The sequence below is a fragment of the Oryctolagus cuniculus genome, chromosome 6 (assembly GCF_964237555.1).
Source record: "Oryctolagus cuniculus chromosome 6, mOryCun1.1, whole genome shotgun sequence".
NCBI lineage: Eukaryota > Metazoa > Chordata > Mammalia > Lagomorpha > Leporidae > Oryctolagus > Oryctolagus cuniculus.
Window position 1 is genome coordinate 25,605,463 of NC_091437.1, and position 26,452 is coordinate 25,631,914.

The following is a 26,452-nucleotide window of genomic DNA, read 5'->3' on the forward strand; positions in this document are numbered from 1 at the left end:
AAAAAAAAAAAAAAAAAAAAAAAAAAAAAAAGAAACTCATGCATAGCTCTCCCATAGTATGTATTTTCCATGAATTTTCTGCAGACCCATCACATATAACAGTGCTTGGTTTGGCTATGTGTACAGCCTAATTTACCTGAAATCTGTTTTACTTTGGTGCCTGGATTCCAAATATAGTCTATTTTATAGATCCTGCAATAACATAATAAGAACATTTCACTTGTCAGTATCATTTAAAGAGCCATCTTTCAAAGAGCAAAATTAAATATAATTCAGTTCCAGTTCTAATAATTTTGTTAATATGCATCATTGAGGGGGACGGGATTTATTTTTCACCTACCTCTGATCATCTGCTGCACCCAATCAAAATAGATGTTTTCTCTTTTTTTAAAAAGATTTATTAATTTATCTGAAAGAGTTACAGAGAGAGGTAGAGACAGAGAGAGAGGTCTTCCATCCACTGGTTCACTCCCCAGATGGCCCCAATGACCAGAGCTGTGCTGATCTGAAGCCAGCAGCCAGGAGCTTCTTCCAGGTCTCCTACATGGGTGCAAGGGCCCAAGGACTTGGGCCATCTTCCACTACTATCACAGACAGCAGAGAGCCAGAACAGAAGAGGAGCAGCTGGGACTAGAACCGGTGCCCATACTGGTTGCCAGTGCTTCAGGCCAGGGCTTTAAGCTGCTGAGCCACAGCGCCAGCCCCCAAAATAGATGTTTTCATCACAAAGTTTTGATCATGTTTTATAAAAACGTTGCACTGCCACTACTGGCACATTCAAAATTCCCACTAAGAATAGAATACATCCTGTTATATCTAAGCACACTTACTGCAGATCTGGCTCCCTATCACATTTCAGTTTTAAAAAGGTCTCTTTAGGAGCTGGCACTGTGACATAGCGGGTAAAGCTGCTGCCTGCACTGCTGGCATCCCATATGGACGCCGTTTCAAGTCCTGGCTGCTCCACTTCCCATCCAGCTCTCTGCTATGGCCTGGGAAAGCAGTGGAAGACGGCCCAAGTCCTTGGGCCCCGGTTTCGGATCAGTGCAGCTCCAGCTGTGGTGGCCAACTGGGGAATGAATCAGTGGATAGAAGACCTCTCTCTCTCTCTCTCTCTCTCTCTCTCTCTCTTTCTGACTCTGCCTCTGCCTCTCTGTAACTCTGCCTTTCAAATAAATAAATCTTTTTAAAAAAAGGTCTCTTTACATTCTAGAATCGTAAGTATACAGCATGAAGAGGCACATTAGTGTTAATCTAGTCCACAATAAGAGCTGAAATACCAATACCCAAGGCCACACAGACAGGTAGTGGCAGAGTCACAGCTTCATCTGCCGTTAACTTGTTTTTCACACAAGGCTAAATCCTTAGCTCTCTTGATCATTTATTTCCTGTATTGGCTCCCTATTCAGAAAACAAAGCATTGTCAAACAAGAGCTGGGTCTTCACTGAATCTTTTTAGTCATCATTTATCTAAAATCTACTCATAGTCTGTCACAAAGGGATTCTCAAGGCTAGATATCTCCCTGCTCAAATTGAGATTTAAAAAAATGTGAGGTTTATCCAGAAGATAAAACTTCAAGAAAACTGGAATAAAACTGGTACCAATACCAGGTCTGCTCCAACCCCAAGTCAGGAAACTGGGAAAGAAAGAGTAAAAAGACACATACGTACTTCTACCAAATTTCAGACTAGCTTGTTTTGCCTTACCACCACTTCCGAGTTGGAAATGATAAAAGTAAACTAATTTCTGGAGGCATGTATTCAACACACTCTTATCTGTTCTCTCATAGGAAAAGTACAATTAAACACACTGAGTTTTCTGGAAAAAAAGTTCTTTTCATATGTAAGAAATTTATTCCAGACATTGAGTGCTATAAATGGGTATGGATAGGTATGAAAGTCATTTTAGTTCCAGGTGAAGGAAATATCACATTATTTTTCCATTTTCAAGTCTCATTCTAACTCACAACACTTCAGACTGATGAAAACTAAACCTCAGTCAACACTGGGGCTGTGTCCCATCCTCAGGGCAACAACCTCAGGTTTTACACAGTCCAGAATTCTTAAAGAGGGTCTTCTGATCTTCAGTCCAGGCTGCTCGGCTACTGATAGGCTTTGTCTAAGACCACATGGTTCCTTGAAGGAAGGTTGCTCTGCTGCTTCCTGAAATTCACCCTCCCAGTATAACCCGGGGCTTCTTACCAAGACTAGAAACCCCACACAAAATCTTCAGCTTCCCTATTTCATCACAACGTCATTCTACCCTGAGGACAGGCTGCCTCCCCAGGTTACAAGGGAGCACATAGAGACTAGGTCCCCATCCCCATGATTCTGTGGGGTCCTCTGTCACCAAATACATCCTTCTTAGAGGCCCCCATAGCAGGCCTTCTCTCTTGGGCTTTTGCCTCTCTCCATTCTTCTCTGAGACCAATGAAGACAATCCCTTCAATGGGTTTGGGCTTTAAAAAACAAAAAGCAGTTGTGCCACTGTACTGCTTTGGCCCTGCTGAACTCAGGCTTGAAGAAAGCAAGCAGGAAAGTATTCACAGAATAAAGCAGAAAAACAGAACAAAAGGCAAATTAATGAATGTTTCTCTATATTATCCTATCACATGTATCTATTGTAAGGGAACCATTTTTCTACATTATTTGACAACTAGATATCACAGAGGTCTCCTTTTCCATCTTTCTTCACATTTCTGTCTCCTGGAGGCATAAGTTTAGGGCAATTTGTGACTGACTTTTTTTTTCTTTAAGCTTTTATATAATGAATGCAAATTTCATAGGTATAACTTTAGGAATATAGTGGGTCTTCCCCCCCATACCCACCCTCCCACCCCAAGTGACTGACTTCAGAAAAGAAGCATGCTAGGGCAAATTCTAGACAAATGGTTGTCTTACTAGTTAGTGGGTGTTGCTGTGGATTCGTTCTGAGAGGAGGAGCGTGGTGGGGGCAAGAGGTGCGGAGTCACCACACAGACCCCAGGTGTAAGGTGAAAGTGGGCCAGAGGTGAGCAGCCCACAGACTCGTTTATTTCAGTTGGTATAGCAGTTTACATAGCCAAGGCAGACAATCTGGTCAAGGGGTGGTTTATGCCCTAACCAATCACAGCCTGTTGCCAGGCAGTATCCGAAGCCATCCAATAACAGCCTGTTGCCAGGCAGGCTCCATTGCCAGGTGGGTTTGGAAGCCATTCCTGAGTAACTGACGCTTGCTTGTCAGCAGCCATCTTGGCATGGCCTTCTCATTCCACCACAAGTGGGCACCCTGACTAATGTATTTTTGGTTATTATTTTTTAGGTCCACAGAAGTGAATGCTTGTGTGACCCTCTACCTCAGTGAGTGGCACCACTAACAATCTGAGGTTATTACACCTCTTTTCCCTTGATAACTGCCCCTTCAGCAATTGAATAATGCTGTTTGGCTTCTCATTTGAGCAAGTGGGTAAGTAGAAGTTCCATTTACTGAAATTTGGAAGACTGGGAGAGAAAGCAGGTCTGTGGGTGAAAATCATGAGCTCTGTTTCAGACATGTTAGGTCTGAAATCCCTAATAGACAACTGAAGAAGAGTTCTTAAATGAGCAATTAGATTTAGGAGTCAGTGCTAATGATATAAATTTGGCAGTAACTTACACATAATATTTAAAGACTGAGAGAAGTTCACATAACCACGTGTTAATAGAGATGTCTCAAGATAGAGCCTTGGGATCCTGTAACCTTTAGCAGTTCAGTGGAAGAAAAGGAGAATGAAGAAGAGAAGAGAAAGAAGAAAAATGAGGTAGACATGCAAATGAAATCAAGAAAGAATGGCAAGTCAGTAGAAGAAAAACCAAGAGAGAGTGGTGTCTTAGAAGCCAAGGCATTAAAGTATTTCAAATATGAGGCAGAGAATGGTTGTAATAAAAAACTAAATTTAGTGAAGATGTGGGCAAGGTAGAACCCTCACACTCTGCTTGGTAGGAATGTGAAATGGTACAGCCACTTTGGAAAATGATATGGCAGGTCCTCAAACTTGATGTTTTTATATGACCCATTAATTCCACTCCTAGGAATATATTCAAGAAAAATAAAATATATTCCCACAAAAACTTTGCACAAATGTACATAACAGCCTTACTCAGAATAGCCAAAAAATGGAAGTAATCTAAATGTCTACTAAAAATGATAAATTATATAGATGTAGAATATAGATACAGATATATATCCTATATGGATATAAGATAAAGAATATTATTTGGCAAAAATATGGATAGAAGTACTGACAGCAGGGATGAACTGTGAAAACATTACTATAAGAGAAAGAAACCAGTCACAAAAGATCATATATTATATATTTACTCCCTCATAAAATGTCCAGAATTGGCAAAACTATAGAAACGAAAACACAGAATAGTAGTTGCATAGGGCTAGGGGAAGGAAAGGAGGGAGAAATGAAAAGTGACTACTAGTGAGTACAGAGTTTCATTTAGGAGTGCTATGGTTTGAATCAGATCTGGCATCTGGACTTGAGCAGAACTTTATATCCCAAAGTCAGAAGGTAAAAGTACTAACAGGATAGAAACTTAATCCAGTTACAGTGTTTTAGAGTTGGAGCCTTTGAAAAGTGATAAAACTGGATAAAGTCTGGAAGACAGAGCCTCCATGACTGAGTCCTGGTGGCTTTCTAAGACAGCACATAGACATAAAGAAACAAAAAAACACATCTCCTTTTCTCTTTCTATGTGATGCCCCGTGCCACCCTGGGACTCTGCTAGCAAGAAGGCCATCACAGAGTCAAACCAGGGGGGCCTTCCCAATCTTAGATTGTAAGCATCCAGAACTGTAAGCTAAAATAAACTTCTTTCCTTTATAAGGTAGATTGCTGCCAGTATTTTCTTAAGCTAATAAAAGGAGGGAAAAATATTCTAAAATTAGATTGTAGTGATGGCTGTACAACCTTGTGACATAATAAAAACAATGAATTCTATAATTTAAATGGGTAAATTTTATAGTGTATAAATTGTATGTCAAACTATTTTTTCAAAAATAAAAGACAGAACCTAGGACAAATACTTCTGACATGTCAGCTAAGATGAAAATAGAGACCACTATATTGGATAGCGCCAAGGCATCAGAGATGCTGACATTCTGTGGACTGACAGAGGCAAAGGCACTAAGGGTGGGATGACAGGCAATGAGAAATGAGGAGAGTCAAAGAAATTTTGTTGTAAAAGGTTTCAGAGAAAATGTGATGGCTCCAGAGGCATATGGAATAAATGAGGGGTTGTTTGGTAAAATGGGACATAATAGCATGTTTGTTGATGAGAATGAATTAATACATGGGGCTATCAATAACGCAGGAAAAAAAACCTGTTGGTGAATCAAGTTCCTTAAAAAAGGGAGGATCAAAAATCATAAATGGAAAAGCTGGCAGGCGTTCATTTCAACAGTGCAGAAGACAGAGCACCTGGGCACAGATGTTGGTAGGTTATGGAGAGTATTAGGAAAACAACAGAGGTGCTGCTGTCTTCTCCGTAAGTCCAAAGCAGGGTGATAAAATCACAGTAGAGGGTGAAATACTTTCATTGTATTGCTGCATAAAAAATTATTTCTGGCTGGCACCACAGCTCACTTGGCTAATCCTCCACCTGCGGCACCGGCACCCCGGGTTCTAGTCCCAGTTGGAGTGCTGGATTCTGTCCTGGTTGCTCCTCTTCCAGTCTAGCTCGCTGCTGTGGCCCAGGAGTGCAGTGGAGGATGGCCCAAGTGCTTGGGCCCTGAGCCCGCAAGGGAGACCACGAGGAGGTACCTGGCTCCTGGCTTCGGATCGGCACAGCACTGGCCGTGGCAGCCGTTTGGAGAGTGAACCAACGGAAGGAAGACCTTTCTCTCTGTCTCTCTCTCTCTCAGTGTCTAACTCTGCCTGTCAAAAAAAAAAATTATTTCCAAATTTAACAGCTCATTAGATTTGGTTCCCCCCAGTTTTCGGATTTGCTCTTTGCCCCAAAGCCGGTTCCTAAATTTAGCATTATTGAATTCTGGAGACACTGGATATTTCCAAGACTAGTAATTCCTGGAACCCATGTATAACCATCTTTTCTTTAGTAAATTTTTCTCCTCTCACAACAAGCAACAAGAAAAAACTAGGCATCATCTTCAACATTTTGTCTGGAAGGTTCTTTATGTACATTTCCTACCTTCCACATTGCTGCAATACTGCGTCACAGCATTGCTAAACTTTCTGCTTGGATCACTTTGCTTCAGTTCCCACCTGTATTTTTCTCTCTTGCTTCTTTATGGCTTTACCCACAGCTTCCCAAAAGACCATAAGACTTCTGACACCCTTCAGCTTCTCTATCCATTCTACTCAAAGGCCTTCCAGCTTCTGCCTACTGCTTGAATCCCATGCCACTCACATGTTTTTAAGTCTCTATTATGGAGGACCCTCACTATAAGTAAGCTATGTCAAATTAGCCCCAAAGTCAGCAGATAGTCAGACTATCTGAAGTTTCTGTGGATCAGGAATTTGGAAACGTAATTGGGTAATTTCAGTTTAGGTTCTCACTTATGGTTGTCATCAAGATATCAACCTGGGAGGGAATATCTGTTTCCAAGATAATCACTGCTTTTAGCAGCTGGCCTCTGTCTCCTTAGAGATGATTTGACACAGCAAATGGTTTCCCCCAGAGTTAAGTCATTAAAGTAAGAGGGAGAGCAAAGGAAGCCACAATGTTTTTTATGACCTCGTCTTCAGAGTCACACAGTCACTTCTGCCATATTTGTCTGAAGTGAGCCACTAGGTCCAGCTGATATTCAAGGGGAGGGGGATTGAGCGCCATCTCTTGACAGGAAAACTCTCAATCTGTAGATGTATTTTAAACCACGGGTTAAGATAGTAAGGAGGAATGGACAAGGCTTTCAGAGAGAGGAGAAATGGCTGTTTCTGAAAGTGGGAGAATGGATGTAAGATTGATAGGAAATTTAGTATGATTTTCAGAAAACTGAGTGTCTATTTAAGATTTGGGATCATGTATGTAAAGGACTGGTCAGTCCCCTGAACTCAATGGCTAGATTAGCATGTTCCTACAATACCCTATGCTTACCTCTTTTATTGCAGGCAAATTTGCAGTTTTGTTTACTTGTCTGTTTCCTCCACTGAACTGTTAAACCTGTCCATGTCTAGGACCATGAACTATCCCTCATATGGCAGTCAACCAATATTTGTGAAATAATCAAAGCTGTTTCAAACTCCTGTATTTATGCAAGAAAAAAGGAGGGGAAATGTGAAAAAGGAAGTTACAACATAATCTGAGGGGGAAAAGGAGGGTGAAAATAATAGTGTAGATGGACATTTGAAGGGTCACATGTAGCCAGGAAAGAGGAAAATAACAATAAACTTTCCAAATAAACCAATTTATTATCATCCTACTTAAAGTTCTTCATTTGTCACTACCCCAAATTCAAGCTAGGTCCACAAACCTCTCAATCCAGGCTCCCAGACTCAATTTCAACCAAAACACAGGGAAGAGATTAATCTTAGTATTTTATCAGTGCCCTAAGAAATAATCACAGTGGCCGGTGCTGTGGCACAGTAGGTTAAAGCCCTGGCTTGAAGCACCGGCGTCCCATATAGGCGCTGTCTTGTGTCCTGGCTGCTCCACTGCTGATCCACCTTCCTGATAATGTGCCTGGGAAATCTGCAGAAGATGGCCCACGTCCTTGGATCCCTGCACCCACTTGAGAGACCCAGAAGAAGCTCTTGGGTCTTGGCTTCAGATTGGCTCAGCTCCAGCTGTTGCAGCCATTTGGGGAGTGAACCAGCAGGTGAAGACGTATCTCCCTTCTCCCTCTCTCTCTCTCTCTCTACCTCTCTCTGTAACTCTTTCAAATAAAATAAATCTTAAAAAGTAACCAAAATCCTGGTGGCATGAAAGAACACAAACTTATTATCTTACCATTCTGAAGGTAAAAAGTCTGACACAAGCTTCACTGGGCTAAAATTAAGGTGTCAGTAGGGCTGCTCGTGTTTCTAGGGGCTCTAGGAGAAAATGTGTTTCCACGTTCCTTGGCTCACAGCACCGTTCCTTCATCTTCAAAGCCAACAATGATGAATTTATATAACACAGACCTGAAATTACACCCTTCAATTTTTTCTACCCTTATTTCAATGACTTACCCACAGCTTGCTATCTCTCCAACCATAGAAGGGGTAACATGATTATATCATCCCCATCCAGATAACCCAGAATCATCTTCTCCTACCAAGGTCCTTAGCCTTAATCACATCTGCAAAGTACTTTCTGCCATGAAAGGTAATACGTTCATGAGTTCTGGAATTATTCTACCTACCATGAGGCAGTGAGGTGAGCAAATGGAAGTTGCCCAGGTGGGAGCTAATGGAGACCACACATTTGTGCACAATAACAAAGCCAACACTGATTTAATCATTGAGAGAAGTGTTAAACGGAGTTTTTCAGTTTGACTGCTCAGTTTATGTAGCTCTGCATATAAGGTTAGAAATGTCAGGTTATGAAGCAGAGCAAAGAATTAAGAGTCAAGTAGAGAATCCAGAAAATACATACAAACTTCTGTGTCCTAAAACTATGGCTGTAATTTGATGGTTTCAAAGTGTGTTTTTTTTTTTTTATCACAGACATACACAGCCATATGTTGCTTTTCTTCAGCAAGTTATATTTTTCAAAATGGTTCAAATTTCTTATTTTCCTTACAAATGCTATGTTTCATTCATATGCCACTAGATGGCAGAGAACAGCAAAGAATAAATTCCTATATATATATATATATATATATATATATATTTTAAGGAGGAGGAGAAAATGAAAGCAAGAACATATTCTTTTCTTGAGACTTGAAGAACTCCAATCCTCTGGATAGGGAGCAAGCCCCCAAGAGCGCACATTAGCAGGAAGCTGGAATCAGAAGCAAAGTCAGGACTCAAACACAGACACTGATATGGGATGCAGGCATCCCAAGCAGTGCCTTAACCATTCGTTCATCCCAGAGATACCAACTTCATAATTTTCCTCTAACTGATGGCTGGGGATCTTGTTGAAAATGTGTATCAATACAACACAGCCAAGGCAGCTCAGGATAGTTAGATAAACTTGTAAATCCAGAAAGAATTAAGAATCACTTTATCTTGAAAAAAGCTACCAAAAAAGGTTAACATCAAAACAAAGAAACGGACTACTCTGATTCCTTGAGGAAACTTAATGGCTACCTCATGATGATCCCAACATGACTGTCCTTAAGAACTTCAAATTCAACTTGTCCCAAACTTATCTTACCATATTCTCTACACTTTCCTTTCTTCCTGTTCCATATATCAGTTAAGAATACTATTAATCTACCTAGTTGCCAAGTCCAGAAATCCTAAGATTATTTCTCCAACCCTCAACATGTAAATAAAGAGTATGAGAGTGTCTGGGTTCAAGTCCTGGTACTGCTTCCAACTTCCTGCTAATGCACACCCTGGGAGGCAGCAGGTGATGGCTCAGGTACCTGGATCCCTACCACCCATGTAGGAGACCTGGATTAAGGTGCAACTCCTGGCTGTTGAGGGTATTTGGGAAGTGAATCAGCAGATGGAGGATCTCTGGCTGTCTGCCTCTTTGCCTTTCAAATAATTAAAATAATGAAACTTTTTAAATGACTATTTTATCAGTCCTAGTTTAGAAATAATACATTGTTTTAATTCTTTTGATAGTTGTCCTACAAGTTATCACATAAGTACTTAATTTATCAAAACTAAAGCTAATGCATATCTTTGTGTCACCCCTAGGTGATATAAGGATCACTTAAAATTCAGTTATCCTCTTCTTAGATTACTGTGGCTGTGCATCTTAATTTTTAAACCTACTAGGGCATTATTACTGTTTCATGCAATCAGTGCTTAGATTTACCCGCATTACCACTTTCTTTGCCTTTATTTCCTTCTTGTATCTCAGATCTTCTGTCTGAATTTGCTATAGTGAGCAGAACTAATAGAGAGAAGCTATCAACTCTTGTCTGAAAAATGCCTTTTTCTCTCTTTTTTTTTTTTTTTTTTTTTTTTTTTTTTTTTTTGACAGGCAGAGTGAACAGTGAGAGAGAGAGACAGAGAAGGGTCTTCCTTTGCCATTGGTTCACCCTCCAATGGCCGCCGCGGCCGGCGCGCTGCGGCCGGCGCACCGCGCTGATCTGATGGCAGGAGCCAGGAGCCAGGTGCTTTTCCTGGTCTCCCATGGGGTGCAGGGCCCAAGCACCTGGGCCATCCTCCACTGCACTCCCTGGCCACAGCAGAGAGCTGGCCTGGAAGAGGGGCAACCGGGACAGAATCCGGCGCCCCAACCGGGACTAGAACCCAGTGTGCCGGCGCCGCTAGGCGGAGGATTAGCCTAGTGAGCCGTGGCGCCAGCCCTTTTTCTCTCATTCTTGAAGGGTATTTTTTATTTATCACAACTTCTAGATTGGAAGCTATTTCAAAGATATCACTCCAGGGTAAAGGGTAAAGTGGTTAGCCTAGGGGTTAAGATGTCAGTTAAGACACTGGTGCCCCAAATTGGAGTACCTAGGTTTAGCATCCAGCTATAGCTCCTGACTCCAGATTTCTTAGAATGCAGACTCTCACAGGCAGCAGTGATGGCTCAAATAATTGAATTCCTATGTTCTATATGGGAAATCTGGATTGAGTTTCTGGCTCCAGGCTTCAGCCTGGAGAAATCAGTTCCAGCTGATGTGGACATTTGGGAAGTGAATGGGAGCTTCCTCTTTCTTTCTCTTTCTTTCTTTCTTTCTTTCTTTCTTTCTTTCTTTCTTTCTTTCTTTCTTTCTTTCTTTCTTTCTCTCTCTCTCTCTCTCTCTCTCTCTCTCTCTCTTTATCCCTCTATTTCTCTTTCTCCCTCTCAAATAAATAAATAACATTGGACAAAAATGCCATTCTATGGTCACTTGGTTTCTATTGTTACTGTTAAAAAGTCAGCTGTTGAGGCCAGCACTATGGCGTAGAGGGTAAAGCTGCCATCTGCAATGCCAGCATCCCATACGTGCATCAGTTCGAATCCCGGCAGCTCCACTTCGGATCCAACTCTCTGCTATGGCCTGGGAAAGTAGTAGAGGATGGTCCCAAGTCCTTGGGCCCCTGCACTCACGTGGGAGACCTGGAAGAAGCACCTGGCTTCTGGCTTCAGATCAGCCCAGCTTCAGCCATTTGTGGCCATTTGGGGAGTGAACCAGCAGAAGGAAGATTCTCTCTCTCTCCCCCTCTCTCTCTCTCTCTCTCTCCCTCTCTCTCTCTCTCCCTCCCTCCCTCCCTCCCTCCCTCCCTTTGTAAATCTTCTCAAATAAATAAAAATAAATCTTAAAAAAAAGTAAAGTCAACTGTTAATACAACTGTTGATCTTTTGAAAGGACAGGATCTACTTTCTTCCTCTAGCGTTTCTAAGACTTTCCCTTGGCCTGTTGTTTGCCATAGTTTCTGTAATGTGTCTCAGGCAGACTTCTTTTTATTTGCCCCAGTGGAAATTGCTGAGCTTCTTTATTTCATTCTCAAATGTTTTTAGTCATTTCATCTTCAATATTGCTTCTACTCCATTATTTCTCTTTTCCTTCTGTAAATCAGGTTACAGTTGGATAACAGTTTGTGTTTCCCTCAAAGGCCCATTTTTGGAGTCTTGGTCCCCAAAGTCTTACATCAATGGTTAATGGATTAACAGTTACTGTATTAAGGGTGCAGGTTTTTTTTTTTTTTAGATTTATTTATTTATTTGAAATGCATAGTTACAGAGAGAGATGGAGAGACTGAGAAAGAAATCTTCCATCCACTGGTTCACTCCCCAAATGACCGCAACAGTCAGGGCTGGGCCAGAGTGAATACAGGAGCCAGGAATTTCTTCCTGGTCTCCCTTGTGGGTATAGGAGCACCAGCAGTTAGGCCATGCTCCCCTTCTTTCCTAGGCACGTTAGCAGAGAGCTGGATTGGAAGTGAAACAGCCGGGACTTGAACTGGTACCCATATGGGATGCTGGAGCCACAGGCGGCAGCTTTATCCACTACACCACAATACCAGCCCCAAGGGTGCAGTCTTTATCTAATTACAACATCTATGGGTAGGCCCCTAGTGGGAGGTCATACTCTTAGAAGGTAGTTCTCTCAAAAGGCTTGGCTATGTAAGCCACACTCAGTGTAGCTTCCCTCTCTGCTTCTTCTGTGATCATTCATCACACATATTCCACCACTGCTGGCCTCAGACTAATGGGAATGTCTAATCTTGACCATCAACCCATAAACTATGAGCTGAGATAAACCTTCCTCCTCCTTAAGAAGCTCCTCTTTGGTATTTAGTTAAAGTAACAAAAACTGACTAACACAAACTACAACTACATGAATAACAAATCCTCTTTTTCTCTATTAATCTTACTTTCTCTTCATATTTTCCTTCTTTTTGTCTCCGAAGCACTGTGGATAAGATCTTCTGATCTGGCCGGCACCGCAGCTCACTAGGCTAATCCTCTGCCTTGTGGCGCTGGCACCCTGGGTTCTAGTCCCGGTCAGGGTGCCAGATTCTGTCCCAGTTGCCCCTCTTCCAGGCAAGCTCTCTGCTGTGGCCAGGGAGTGCAGTGGAGGATGGCCCAAGTACTTGGGCCCTGCACCCCATGGGAGACCAAGAGAAGCACCTGGCTCCTGCCATCAGATCAGCGTGGTGCGCTGGCTGCAGCGCGCCGGCCACGGCGGCCATTGGAGGGTGAACCAACGGCAAAGGAAGACCTTTCTCTCTGTCTCTCTCTCTCACTGTCCACTCTGCCTGTCAAAAAAAAAAAAAAAAGATCTTCTGATCTATCCTCTAGTTCACTAATTCTCTCTTTAGCTTTATTAAATCTTGTGTCAAATATTTCCACTGAATTTTTATTATTTGTCATTCCTAGAAATTCCATTTGGCTTTTACAAATACTTTCTGTTCCTTTTATAATTTCCAATCCTTTACAGATATTTCAGCCTCGTATTTTATCACATTAAACATTGTAAGCATCATTATATTACTCATGAAATTCCAGGTTATGTGACAGTAATAAATAACCCCAAATTCCAATGACTTAGAATCATGAAGAATGTTTTTTGGTTTTTTCATTTTTGTTTTTGTTTTTTTGTTTTCTTTCATGTTCACCATGGGTCAACTGCAGTACCTGACCCAAAGCTTTCCTGTAGGAATCAGGCTAACAGATCAGATATTATTTGAACTATTAGTACCTGGCATGGAGCAGAAAAGAAAACATGGTTGAAATACACATACCCTGAATGTGTCAGTAAGTAAAATATATCACTTCTGCCCACATTTCAAGTGCAATCCTATTAGAGAGAGGGACACAACTTTATGAAAAAAAATCTACCATATCCTACCCTTTTTATCATCAGATATTCAGTTCCTACCTTCTATCACATACAAATATGCTTACCTCTTCCCCAAGGGAAAAAACACTGAAGCCCACAAATCACTGCTTGAGCTTAAAGTCCAAGATCTGAGTGACATTTGTTTGTTTCTATACCAAGTGTAGATGAGGTTCATTTTAACCTAGATACCTATGAACTAATAATAAAAGTTACTTGTTCCATTCACTCCAAAACATGTACAACATACAATAATGGAACAGGATCAGGATAATAGTAATAAACACTCCCAGCTGGAAATCAGAAGCATGGAAAAAAAACAATTCTGAAATCCCAATGCGTAGATGATTACAGGGGATTCCTACTCTGGGGAAGGGAATATATTCTGGATAGATCTCAATTTCACTCCCTTGGAGTGGCTCCCTAATTCATTAGTCCCTCACGGCCCTTGGCCCGGCCCTCTTTCAGAGCATTCCTTTTGAGTTATTCTAGGTCACTTGTGAAGAGGGCACTGGAAAATACGCGCTTCTTGGAGACTGAGCAGCTTTCTCTGCATGCTTCCTTTCCATAGAAGGCCGACGCCAATGATAACAGATTACCTTTTAGTCCAGGCTAGCAGGAATTGTTTCTCAAAAATAAGCTTAACTTTTCAATTTATTTTAAATAGCTCCCTGTAGCAGTAGTCATACCCACAATTCTTTTCAAGATAATATTTTGATATTTGAGTCTAACAGGCTTTTATGATTGTCTGTCAAACTAAATACAGAAATAAATTTAAAAAGAAAGAAAATGCCATCAAAATAAAAAAAAAATTAGAAGTGTATTACCCAAATGGAATTAAATTCCAGCAAGTAGGAGAATACATGGTTGAGACAGCAACAGGGAGCTAGACATAAATAAATGTAAGAATAAATAAATAAAGCCAACTTGAGTTATTTTCAGTAGCTGTATTCTATTAAGTTGCCATGAACACTGAATTAGTGAATACTGAAGCAATGATCCTAGTGGAAATACAGGGTTAGGTTCATCAGCCTCCTGTCACATGTTCATCAGGATGTTTCTGCTTAATGATACTCTATTTAATATACTTACAGCAACAATACTGTAACTCATGTCTGAATGAAGAAACTTTAACAGACATACTTTCTCCATAAGGCCCATCACAGCCTTCTCACACTTAGGAACGCCAGACAGCACTCTACTTGGGGGCCATTTTAAAGCACAAAAATGTAGAAGATGTGTCACTAAGAAGACCACAAAGGATACTCATTAAAACATGAGAACTGAAACAAGAAAGCAGGACATTGCTTTGTTCAACCCTAACTGGGAATGGGTCATCAAAGGACTCAAATGTTTAACCACCATGCACTTGTCCACAAATGACCAAGAAACTATACTGAGTATTGACTTTGGGTTACCAATGAATCTTAGTGAGTAGCTAAACTCATAAATACAAAATCCTTGAATGAAGTTCGACTGAACACATGCATTCAGTTCAATGAGTTCAATGAGTTCAATGAGGCAAAGCCCTCAGAGAAGCAGAGCTTATGTTCTGAGGAACAGCCAAGATGACAGAGATGAAAGGAATATTTGGAATTAACTGAACCCAACATTCCAAATGAAACCCTAAGAAAGTTCTTGGATGCTTTGACATGCTTGTCTGCCACTGCATCACAAGACACTGATTAGGCCTGAATGTGAGGATACACCAAGCATGTTCAAACATGAGTGTATCTTGGACTATTACTTCCTTGAGAAAATTCCTTAAATGAATATGGGCTTGTAACTACTCACAGTGAAGGTGGCTGTTTACAGAGAGGTATTTATAATGAGTGGAAGGGTATGGCAAAGAATCTAAATGTCCATGAACAGGGAACTTGATAAGTTACATTCTATCCATAAAATGCTTTATTACTACAAAAGGAGTCACATTTAAAAATAATATCTCCTGATTTGTGTTATTAATTCCTACCCCTGCCTCTACCCTATTCCTAAGCCTGATCAGCAATCATCAGACAGAAAGGTGGGATCCTGGGGGCTGGTGCTGTGGTGTAGCAGGTAAGTCTGCCACTTGAGGCTCAGGCATCACTCATGGGCACCAATTTGAGTCCTGACCACTCTGTTTCTATTCAGCTCCCTGTTAATGGCCTAGGAAAGCAGCAAAAGATGGCCCAAGTGCTTGGGCCCCTGTATCTATGTGGGAGATACAGATGAAGCTCCTGGCTCCTGACTTTGGCCTGGCCCAGCTCTAGCTGTTGCAAACATCTGGGGAGGGAACCACCTGATGGAAGATTCCTCTTTCTTGCAGTATCTCCCTCTCTCCCTCTCCCTCTCCCTCTCTCCCCCTCTGCCTCTCTCCCTCCCTCTTGCTCTGGCTCTATTTGTGATTCTACCTTTTAAAAAAATATCTATTCATTTATATATTATCCTAAAGTGAAACAGGCTTATAAAAGTAGGCACTGTCAAAAATAAAGGATTACTTTAGCTGTCATGGTTTTTTTTTTTTTTTAAGCTTTATTTTATTTGTTTGATAGGTAGAGTTAGAGAGAGAGAGAGATCTTCTGTCTGCTGATTCACTCCCCAAATGGCCTCAGTGGCTGGAACTGGACCAGCACGAAGCCAGGAATGGAAAACTCCATCCAGGTCTCCCAGATGGTGGCAGGGGCCCAAGCACCTGGGCCATCCTCTGCTGCTTTCCCAAGCACATTAAAAGATAGCTGGATCAGAAGTGGAGCAGCCAGGATACAAACTAGCAGCCATATGGTATCCCAGCATTGCAGGAGGCATCTTAACCTATTGCACAACAATGCTAGATCAACTTTAGCTGTCATTTTCTTTCTTTCTTTCTTTTCTTTTTTTTTTTTTTTTTTTTTTTTTTTTTTGACAGGCAGAGTTAGACAGTGAGAGAGAGAGAGAGAGAGAGAAAGGTCTTCCTTCTGTAGGTTTACCCCCAAAATGGCCGCCATGGCCGGCACGCTGCGCTGATCTGAAGCCAGGAGCCAGGTGCTCCTCCTGGTCTCCCATGGGGTGCAGGGCCCAAGCACTTGGGCCATCCTCCACTGCCTTCCCAGGCCACAGCAGAGAGCTGGACTGTAAGAGGAGCAACCTGGACAGAATCCAGTGCCCCAACCGGGACTAGAACTTGGGGTGCCGGAGCCGCAGGCGGAGGATTAGCCTAGTGAGCTGCAGCGCCGGCCTAGCTGTCATTTTAACAATCAAGCTAGACACCAGGTCACAGAATTCTTCCAGTAAGATATCTTGTCCCCTCCTAAAACTTCTCCCTAAAATGGAGCAGGCATTTAGCTTAGCAGTTAAGATGCCCATACCCCATATCAGTGTACCTGGGTTTGACTTGTTTCTGACTCCTGACACAAGCTTCCTACCAATGTGGACCCTGGGAGGCAGCCTGGTGCTAACTCAAATAATCAGGTCCCTGCCACCTGTATGGGAGAATTGAATTGCATTCCTGGCTCCTAGCTTTGGCCCTGGCCCACTCCAGCCTTTCAGCATGCTCTCTCTTCTGCTTCCCTCCTTCCCTCACTCAAAAAAATAAATAAGGGGCCATGTTTGGCATTAGTGAGTAAAGCCGTTGCCTGCAGTGCCAGCATCCCAAATGGGTGCCAGTTCAAGTCCTGGCTGCTCCCTCCACTTCCAATCCATCTTTTTACTATGGCCTGGGAAAGCAGTAGAAAAAGGCCTGAGTCCTTGGGCCCCTGCACCCATTTGGGAGACCTGGAAGAAGCTCCAGGCTCCTGGCTTCAGACAGACCCAGCTCCGGCCACTGCAGCCATCTGGGGAGGGAACCAGTGGATGGAAGACCTCTTTCTCTCTCTCTCTGCCCCTGCCTCTCTGTAACTTTGCCTTTCAAATAAACAAATCAAACCTTTTTTTTTTTTTTTTTTTTTTTTTTTTGACAGGCAGTCAAAAAGGTCTTCCTTTTGCCGTTGGTTAACCCTCCAATGGCCGCCGCGGCCAGCGCGCTGTGGCTGGCACACCATGCTGATCCGAAGGCAGGAGCCAGGTGCTTCTCCTGGTCTCCCATGCGGGTACAGGGCCCAAGCACTTGGACCATCCTCCACTGCACTCCTGGGGCACAGCAGAGAGCTTGCCTGGAAGAGGGGCAACTGGGACAGAATCCGGCGCCCCGACCGGGACTAGAACCCCGGGGTGCCAGCGCTGCTAGGCGGAGGATTAGCCTAGTGAGCTGCAGTGCCAGCCTAAAATTTTCAATAACAAGGTACTATATACTTCAAAATAGGTAAAATTATAAAGGTTTCAGTTCAAAAATTATAGGAGCTGGCAGAATGGTGTAGCAGGTAAAGCTGCCCTCTGGAGTGCCAGCATCCCATATGGGCACCAGTTCAAACCCTGGCTGCTCTCTGCTATTGCCTGGGAAAGCAGTAGAAGATGGCTCAAGTGCTTGGGCCCCTGCACCCTCGTGGGAGTCCTGGAAAAAGTTGCAGGCTGCTGGCTTTGGATTGGCCCCGCTCCGGCCATTGCAGCCATTTTGGGAATGAACCAGTAGATGGGGGACCTCTCTGTCTGCCTGCTTCTCTATAACTCTGCCCTTCAAATAAAAAAATAAATCTTTTTTTTTTTTACTTATAAAGATAGGAGTTTTATTTATCTTACAGTTTGGGAGGCTGAAAGTCCATGATCAGGTGGCCCCATCTTGGAAGATGCATCGCAGTGGTGATGGCTCATGCAGAAGAGATCTTAGGGTCAGACAGACATCCAGGGAACTCTGGACCTAGACTCGCTCCTCTTGTAGCAATCCATACCCAGAGAAATTAAATGAGATCCCGCATAAGCCTTAGTAAACTCTCTTAAGGGCAGTGCTGCCAAAGACTCAGTTACCTCTTACCAAGTCCCACTTCTAAAGGTTCCACCACTTTTCAACACTGCCATGCTGAAGACTGAGCTCCCAAAACACAATCCTCTGGGGAGAAACCACATCCAAACCATAATGAGAGGCTCTGGGCAGAAAAAAAGAGAGCAGCACCAAAGGATGCTGCTGCTCCTCCGCACGCGGAGGAGCCGCATCGGACCGGACGCTTGTTGTTCCCTTTTTTCACAAGGCCTTTCTATAGTAAAGTAAGAATAAGTAAACAGCAAACTCCCAAAGCAAGAATGAGTAGAGAGAAGTGAGAAAGAACGAAGTAACGAACTTCCCCGCGAACTCTCCAACGCACTCTCCAACCAACCCACACCACCATGCCGTCTCTCTCCTCCTATACAGTCCTCTCCACCAATCCGTGCTCTGCTACCCACACGCCGAGCGCGCCGCTCTCCTCCAATCAGGAGCGGCTCTTGCAGCTTATCAAGTTGGTAAGGGGCAGCTGGGTAGAAGCTGTACGCTCCTCTCCCAGCGCCACATTGTGGGAGAGCAGATGCATAGAATAAGTCTTAATTCCAGTAACAGTATAGTCCGAGTTGCTCCCCACAGGATGCACTCTCAGCCATAAGTAGCCCTGAATATATAAGGGGCAGAAGGTTGTAGGCGGACTCAAAGTTCTGAGGAGTTTATCCTTCTTGTTCAGGAATTGCATAACAAGGGGTACCTTTGGGGTCACCCTGAAAACCTACAGGAAGCTTCAGAATGGACTTGCTATCCCAGCGAGGGTGCTGTTGGTAGAAGAAAATGATAGCTATACTGAAGTATTTATGAGTGAATCGATATGATGTTTGGAATTTAAGCATTTCAGTAGAAAAAATAGAAAAAATAAATCTTTAAAAAAAATTATAAGGATATGAGGTCACATATTAATTATCTTGATTTAATCATTCCACAATGTACACATGTATCAAAATATCATATACATCATAAATATATACAATTTTTCATTTTTTGATTTGAAAAATCATGTATCTAGTATATAAAATTTGAAGCTATTATCATCAAAATATATATTAAACATGAACAAGTAAAGTTATGTTCATATTTATTTTCAAATGTTATCATTTTTGTAAAATATTCAAAATTTAAAAAATTAAAATACAAAATAGAAATTATTAACATAATTCAAATATTAAACTTTAAGAAAAAATTATTATAAATGTTTGAACTTATCTAAATTTTTTAAAACTTAGTAAATCCTACTATCTACCTATCTATCTATATTTTTTTATTTGAAAGATTCAGAGAGAGACAGATAGGCAGAGAGGGAGTTCCCAGTTGCTGGTTCATAGTCCACATGCCTGTCCCGGCGAGGCTAAAGCTGAGAGCTTGGAACTCAATCCAGGTCTCCCATGTTGGTGGCAGAAACCTGATTACTAGAGTCATCACTACTGCCTCTCAAGATCTGTATTAGCAGGCATCTGGAATTAGAAGCCAGAGATGGGTCTCAAACCCAAGTATTATAAAATGCACTGCAGGCTTCTCTTAACCAGTGACTTAACCTTTAGTCACCTTGTACCATGTGTTTTTACAAATAGAATTCGGGCTGGCGCCGCAGCTCACTAGGCTAATCCTCCACCTGCGGCGCCGGCACCTCGGCTTCTAGTTCCAGTTGGGGCACCAGATTCTATCCCGGTTGTTCCTCTTCCAGTCCAGCTCTCTGCTGTGGCCCGGGAGTTCAGTGGAGGATGGCCCAGGTCCTTGGGCCCTGCACCCGCATGGGAGACCAGGAGAAGCACCTGGCTCCTGGCTTCAGATCAGCGCAGCGTGCCGGCCATGGCGGCCATTTGGGGGGTGAACCAACAGAAGGAAGACCTTTCTCTCTGTCTGTCTGTCTCTCTCTCTCTCACTGTCTAACTCTGCCTGTCAAAAAAAAAAAAATAGAATTCAAAATTTTACAATTCATCCACTGTCAAGGTTAACAATGTCTAGACTGTCATATCTAAGATTTAAAAGTAATATGAATTGTTTGATCTTGCAAAATATTACTCAATTGCCATGAGCATTCTAATTTGTGAGTATCCAGAACAAAAATTGCGATCCAAAGAGAAACAAGAGAATAAGTGAAATGATACTTAATTATATGAGAATCTGTGGCAATTGTGCTAGGTTAATTATTTTGTCCTTTCTCTTACCTAACAACTTTCACCACTCAAATCCTCCCCATACGCCAAAGCATTGACCATAACGAACATCAACAGCCCATAACTATCATGTCACCTTTTGTTTCAAGGGCACAGGGCTAAAGACGGAGAGAAACGTACCCAGGACTGAATGGTGTTAGTACAGCAGATGCTCCGGTTACAAGCTGTACTGTGCTGTGGAGTGCTGGATTCCGAATGACACTGATACTTTTGAAGGTTTTTGATATGTTGATTCTCTAAAGACAAGATTCATAATAGGGATCCCTGTTAGTAGGACTCACTCTAAGCTTAACTGAGTGAATATTTCATGTAAGATCCACTGAAATCTAGGGAAAGAAAGAATTCAAGCAGCATTTCTTTTTAAAAATGCATTTAATGAGAGAACTGTTAAGTCAAAAGTGTTCTTGACAAAAGTAAAGCTGCAGCGCAGTGAGAAAAAAACAGGAACCCTTTCTTTACCAAGCTTCTCCCATAATCAGTAAATTAGAACAGATAACTGGGACTTCGTATTTACCAAGACGTTCTTCAAACTTAACTTTTCCTAATATAGTAAAAACACATACTTAGAGAATCACATGATGTTTTGCTTTGCTTTTATTTGAGAGACAGAAGGGCAGAGAGACAGGGAAGCAAAAGGAGAGGGGAGAGGGAGAGACAGAGGAGAGATGGAAAGAGCTCCTATCTGCTGGTTCACTCCTCAGATGCCCACAATGGCCTCTGCCTGGTGCAAAGCCAAGGGCCAGAAATTCAGTTCTTCTCTCCCAAGTGGGTGCCATCACCTCTGCCTTCCAGGGACGGGTTAGCAAGCAGGTGGAGTCAGAACAACAGCCATGCATCAAACCCAGCCAATATGGGACAAAGGCATCCTAAGTGCTAGGCCAAATGCCCGACCTACTGATGTTTTAATTTAAGCTTATCAAAGGTATATAAGGCACACAATATAGTGATATCACAAATATCAATGCTGCAAGGGCTCTAAAGAGATCAGAGAAATCAGAGGCTTATCTTTCTTTGAATAATATAATCAATGAATGCCTGTTGTTCGAGTCTATTAGCCAATAAACTAACTTTTGCAATTACCACAGTGAATTTTTTTTTTTTTTTTTTTTTGACAGCCAGAGTGGACAGTGAGAGAGAGAGACAGAGAGAAAGGTCTTCCTTTTGCCGTTGGTTCACCCTCCAATGGCTGCCGTGGCCGGCCCGCTGCGGCCGGCACACTGCGCTGATCCAATGGCAGGAGCCAGGTGCTTCTCTTGGTCTCCCATGGGGTGCAGGGCCCAAGCACTTGGGCCATCCTCCACTGCACTCCCGGGTCACAGCAGAGAGCTGGCCTGGAAGAGGGGCAACTGGGACAGAATCCGGCGCCCCACCACAGTGAATTTTGAGGTAACCAAACTCTAATGCTTGCTAAATTTTATCACTAATAAGTACAGCACACAAGGATCTCCACTTTCAACATCAATGCTGAAAAGAAAAGAAACTTATTTTTCCAATTGGGAGACCAAAATCTGGGCCGGCATTGAAGCATATAGTGGGTAAAGCTGCATCTTGCAATGTTGGCATGCATATGGGTGCCAGTTTGAGTCCCAGCTATTCCACTTCTTCTTCTTCTTTTTTTAATGATGTATTTATTTATTTGAAAGGCAGAGTTACAGAGGCAGAGGCAGAGAGAAAGAGAGAAGCCTTCCATCTGCTGGATCACTCCCCAAATGGCCACAATGGCTGGAGCTGAGCTGATCCAAAGCCAGGAGCCAGGAGCTTCTTCCAGGTCTCCCACATGGGTGTAGGGGCCCAAGGACTTGGGCCATCTTCTACTGCTTTTCCAGGCCAGAGCAGAAAGCTGAATTGGAAGTGGAGCTGCCGGGACTTGAACTGTCACCCATATGTGATGCTGGCACTGCAGATGGTGACTTTACCTGTTATGCCACAGCACTGGACCCGTATTCCACTTCTAATCCAGTTCCCTGCTAATGGCCTGAGAAAAGCAGTGGAAGATGGCCCAAGATGTTTGGGAATCTGCCATCCGCATGGGAGACCCAGAGGAATCTTCTGGCTCCTGACTTCGGTGTGACCCAGCCCTGGCTATTGAGGCCATTTGGAGAGTGAACCAGCAGATGGGCAAGCTCTCTCTCTTCCTTCTCTCGGCAACTCTGACTTTCAAAATAAATAAAAAAAGAAAGAAAAAAACTAATATCTGCTCATTTTAGAAAAAAATACAAATAGGAAACACTATACAGTATAAAAATCACCAATAATTCTAATCCTAAGGATAACCATTAACACTGGCCTATTTTCCTTAATCTCTATATTGTTTTGCATATTTGAGGTTGTACAGAATCCATGTTCCATATCATGCTGCTTTCATTTAACTTTACATCACAGTGGTTTCATATTATTTAATATTCTCCCTAAAAAGAATTTTCAGTGGCTGCATAGGTAAACTCTTATTTGCAACCATTCTCTGACTAATGGAGCTTTAGGTTTTTTGGTTTTTTATTGACGTAAATTACACTGCAATGAATATCTCCATGCCAAAATCTTCACTTGCATCTCCTAATAGAATTTCCTTGGGGTAGATTTCTAGAACTAGAATTAATGGGATCAACAAAATAAACATTTATTAAGGCTCTCTGCTAGTAATACTTCCACCAGTAATGTATAAATACCCCTTTCACTACCCATTTTGCCTAGAACATTTCTCTTTCACTTTTCTCAATGTTTGATGATTTCCTGTTTTGTTTTCTGTTTCTCTGACTACTAGTGACAGCTGAACCTTTTTCTTCAAATATCTATTAGTCTGTCTTATTTTCTCATATATCAATTGTCCATATTATTTCCCTACTGGGATATTAGTATTTTCCCTGAAAATTCACATATATGATTCATAAAGAAAAGTGTCATATTTTTATCATGTTCATTGTAACAATTTTCCCCATTTTTGTCTTAATTTAGATAAAACTGATAATTTAAATAGGCAACTCAATCTTTCCCCTTGTGTTTTCTTCTATTGAGTTTAAGCTTATTCATTCATTTCACAAATATTCATTTAAGATTTGCTATATTCTAGGAACCATGCATGGTCACTAAAGATATATCAACAAGTAAAACATAGCTCTTGCCTACAAAGAGCTTATATTACTAAGAAAGGCAATAAATGAGTAAACTAACACACTTTTTAAAAATCATAATTACAGCCAGTGCTGCAGCTCACTAGGCTAATCCTCCGCCTTGCGGCGCCAGCACACCAGGTTCTAGTTCCGGTCAGGGCGTCGGATTCTGTCCCGGCTGCCCCTCTTCCAGGCAAGCTCTCTGCTGTGGCCAGGGAGTGCAGTGGAGGATGGCCCAAGTCCTTGGGCCCTGCACCCCATGGGAGACCAGGATAAGTACCTGGGTCCTGCCATCGGATCAGTGCGGTGTGCCGGCCGCAGCGGGCCGGCCGCGGCAGCCATTGGAGGGTGAACCAACGGCAAAAGGAAGACCTTTCTCTCTGTCTCTCTCTCTCACTGTCTACTCTATCAAAAAAAAGGGAATAAAATTAATATATTTTCTAAGCAGCTAATTCATTGTTCTAATAGTATTTGTTGAATAATCATTTCCTTTCCCAGAAATCTTTGCTGTTTTCTCTATAATATATTAAAATTTTATGTATATTAGGCTCTCTTTTTAACTCTCCCATTCCATGAGACTGTCTGTTAATTCCTTTTAATTTACTTGAGAGGCAGGGGGGACAGAAAGACAGAGAGAGTCATCCTCTGGTTCACTCCCCAAATGCTCACAACATCCAAGGGTGCTGAAACCAGGGGTCAGGAACTTAATTCTGGTCCCCCACATGTGTTACAGGAGCCCACTTGCTTAAGTCATCAGTGCTGACCCCCTGGGTCCTCATTAGCAGGAAGCTGGAATCAGGAGTCAGAACTAGGAGCCAAACCCAGGCACTCTGATGTAGCACATGGGCATCCTTATCAACATCTTAGCCACTAGGCCAAACCCCACCCCTTCTGCTAACTGTTGACCAGGCATTATACTAATCCAATTACTGACACTTTATTTTTTTAATATTTTGTTTAGTTGATATGTTTTTATTTTAATTAGTCAATTTTTCAAAGCTAGTCTCACTTATATACTTTTTTCTAAATTTTTATAACCCCACTGGGATTTCAGTGGAATTGAATTATGACTATCAAACCTTTCCATTCAAATATACTTTTAAGAATTATAACCTTTGTTGAAGGCATTTGTTTGTACCAGGTGATTCAACAGAAAACAAAATCAGTGGGTCTCCATCTGTTCATAGTCCCAGCTGTTCCACTTCCAATCCAGCTCCCTGCTAATGTGCCTGGGAAAGCAGTGGAAGATGCTTGAGCCCCTACACCGATGTGAGAGACCTAGATGAAGCCCCTAGCTCCTGGTTTTAGCCTTGCCCAGTCTGGGCCGTTGTGGCTATTTGGGGAGTGAACCAGCAAATGGAAGAGCTCTCTCTCTGTCTCCACTTTCTCTCTAATTCTGCCTTTCAAATAAGTAAAATAAATCTTTAAAAAATTAATCTTATAGAAAAGAAATACAAAACCCATAAAGAATATCAAGGTCACCCAACTAGGTAGTCCAGGAGAACCTAGACTAGAAACAGCTCTATCTGACATAAGCTGCTTCTCAAAATTTCCACCAACATCACACATATCTAAGATCTCTCTCCCATTTTTTAAAGATTTATTTATTTTTATTTATTTGAAAGGCAAAGTTACAGAAAGAGAGAGAGAGATCTTTAAACTGATGATTCACTCCCCAAATGGCCACAACAGCAGGGGCTAGGCCAAACGGAAGCCAGGAGCTTCAGTCTCCCACGTGGGTATCAGGAATGCGAGTACTTGAACCGTCATCCACTGCTGCCCAGGCACATTAATAAGGGAGGTGGATAGGAAGCAAAATAGCCAGAACTCTAAGCGGCACTCTGACATGAGATACAGGCACCCCAGGTAACAGCTTAACCCACTGCCCACAATGCCCACCCCTAAGGTCTCTTAATATCCACCAAACCTGTAGACACTGCTAGTTTTCATCAGTATTTAATATATGAAAAAAATGGTGTTTTTTTTTCAATAAACTCTGTAGGGGTGGGCATTTGGCCTAGCAGGTAAGACACTGCTTGGGATGCCCAACATCCGATATTGGAGTGCCCTGGTTCAAGTCCCAGTTCTGCTCCCAATTTCAGCTTCCTGGGAGGTAGCAGGTCATGGCCTTAGTAGTTGAGTCCCTGCTACCTACATTGGAGACCTAGAGTAGTTCCTAGCTCCTAGCTTCAGGCTTGTCCAGCTTCAGCCAACACAGACATTTGGGGAATGAACTAGCAGCTGGGATCTCTCTCTCTCTCTCTCTCTCTCTCTGCCTCTCTCTCTCTCTGCCAGTGAAATAAATTAAACACATAAATATTTTTAAATAAATCCTAAAATGTTACAAAGTTTGCTACTCTCTATATTTCAGGTACAAATAGGCAAATAAGTAATGAGGATACAGAACTGAGAAAGAAGAGGTATGGACCACTGGACTGTTCAACCACATCTACTCTTCAAGTTCCTATAAGAGACTGCCTTCTTTCATTTATTTTCATTTTTATTTTTATTTATTTATTTAGACAGGCAGAGTTAGACAGTGATAGAGAAAGACAGAGAGAAAAGACAGAGAGAAAGGTCTTCCTTCCGTTGGTTCACTCCCCTAATGGCCGCCGAGGCCGGCGCACTGCGCTGATGCGATGGCAGGAGCCAGGTACTTATCCTGGTCTCCCATGGGGTGCAGGGCCCAAGCACTTGGGCCATCCTCCACTGCACTCCCTGGCCACAGTAGAGAGCTGGACTGGAAGAGGAGCAACTGGGACTAGTACCCGGCGCCCCAACCAGGACTAGAACCTGAGGTTCTAGTGCTGGCACCTCAGGTGGAGGATTAGCCAAGTGAGCCACAGCGCTGGCCAGAGACTGGCTTCTACTCCTGCAGCACAGACCCCTGTGCCACCCTACAGACCTGGAAGGTTCCATAAAACATGAATACACAATTTCA

At 42.4% G+C, this 26,452-nt stretch overlaps 2 protein-coding genes across 31 annotated transcripts in view; one reads left to right on the plus strand and one right to left on the minus strand.

The window, feature by feature from the left end:
* KLHL3 (kelch like family member 3) overlaps positions 1 to 26,452 on the minus strand; it is a 317,329-nt gene that overhangs the window by 158,684 nt on the left and 132,193 nt on the right. For 20 of the 24 annotated variants that reach the window (XR_011389740.1, XM_070076145.1, XM_070076163.1 and 17 more), the window contains 2 exons: positions 20,525 to 20,640; positions 137 to 192 (listed from right to left, as the gene is read on the minus strand). The exons of 2 other annotated variants lie outside the window; for them this stretch is intronic. The gene's annotated coding sequence lies outside the window, so the exon portion shown is untranslated. Of the gene's footprint in view, positions 1 to 136; positions 193 to 2,901; positions 4,110 to 20,524; positions 20,641 to 26,452 lie in introns of those variants that run through there. 2 more of the 24 variants (XM_051844257.2, XM_070076159.1) reach the window with 2 other exon arrangements.
* The window catches only part of NPY6R (neuropeptide Y/peptide YY Y6 receptor), a 47,351-nt gene that overhangs the window by 10,514 nt on the left and 10,385 nt on the right, over positions 1 to 26,452 (plus strand). For 3 of the 7 annotated variants that reach the window (XM_070074994.1, XM_051843288.2, XM_008254865.3), the window contains exon 1: positions 2,853 to 3,445. The gene's annotated coding sequence lies outside the window, so the exon portion shown is untranslated. Of the gene's footprint in view, positions 1 to 2,852; positions 3,446 to 20,493; positions 20,621 to 25,882; positions 25,932 to 26,452 lie in introns of those variants that run through there. The other 4 variants (XM_070074993.1, XM_070074992.1, XM_070074991.1 and 1 more) reach the window with 3 other exon arrangements.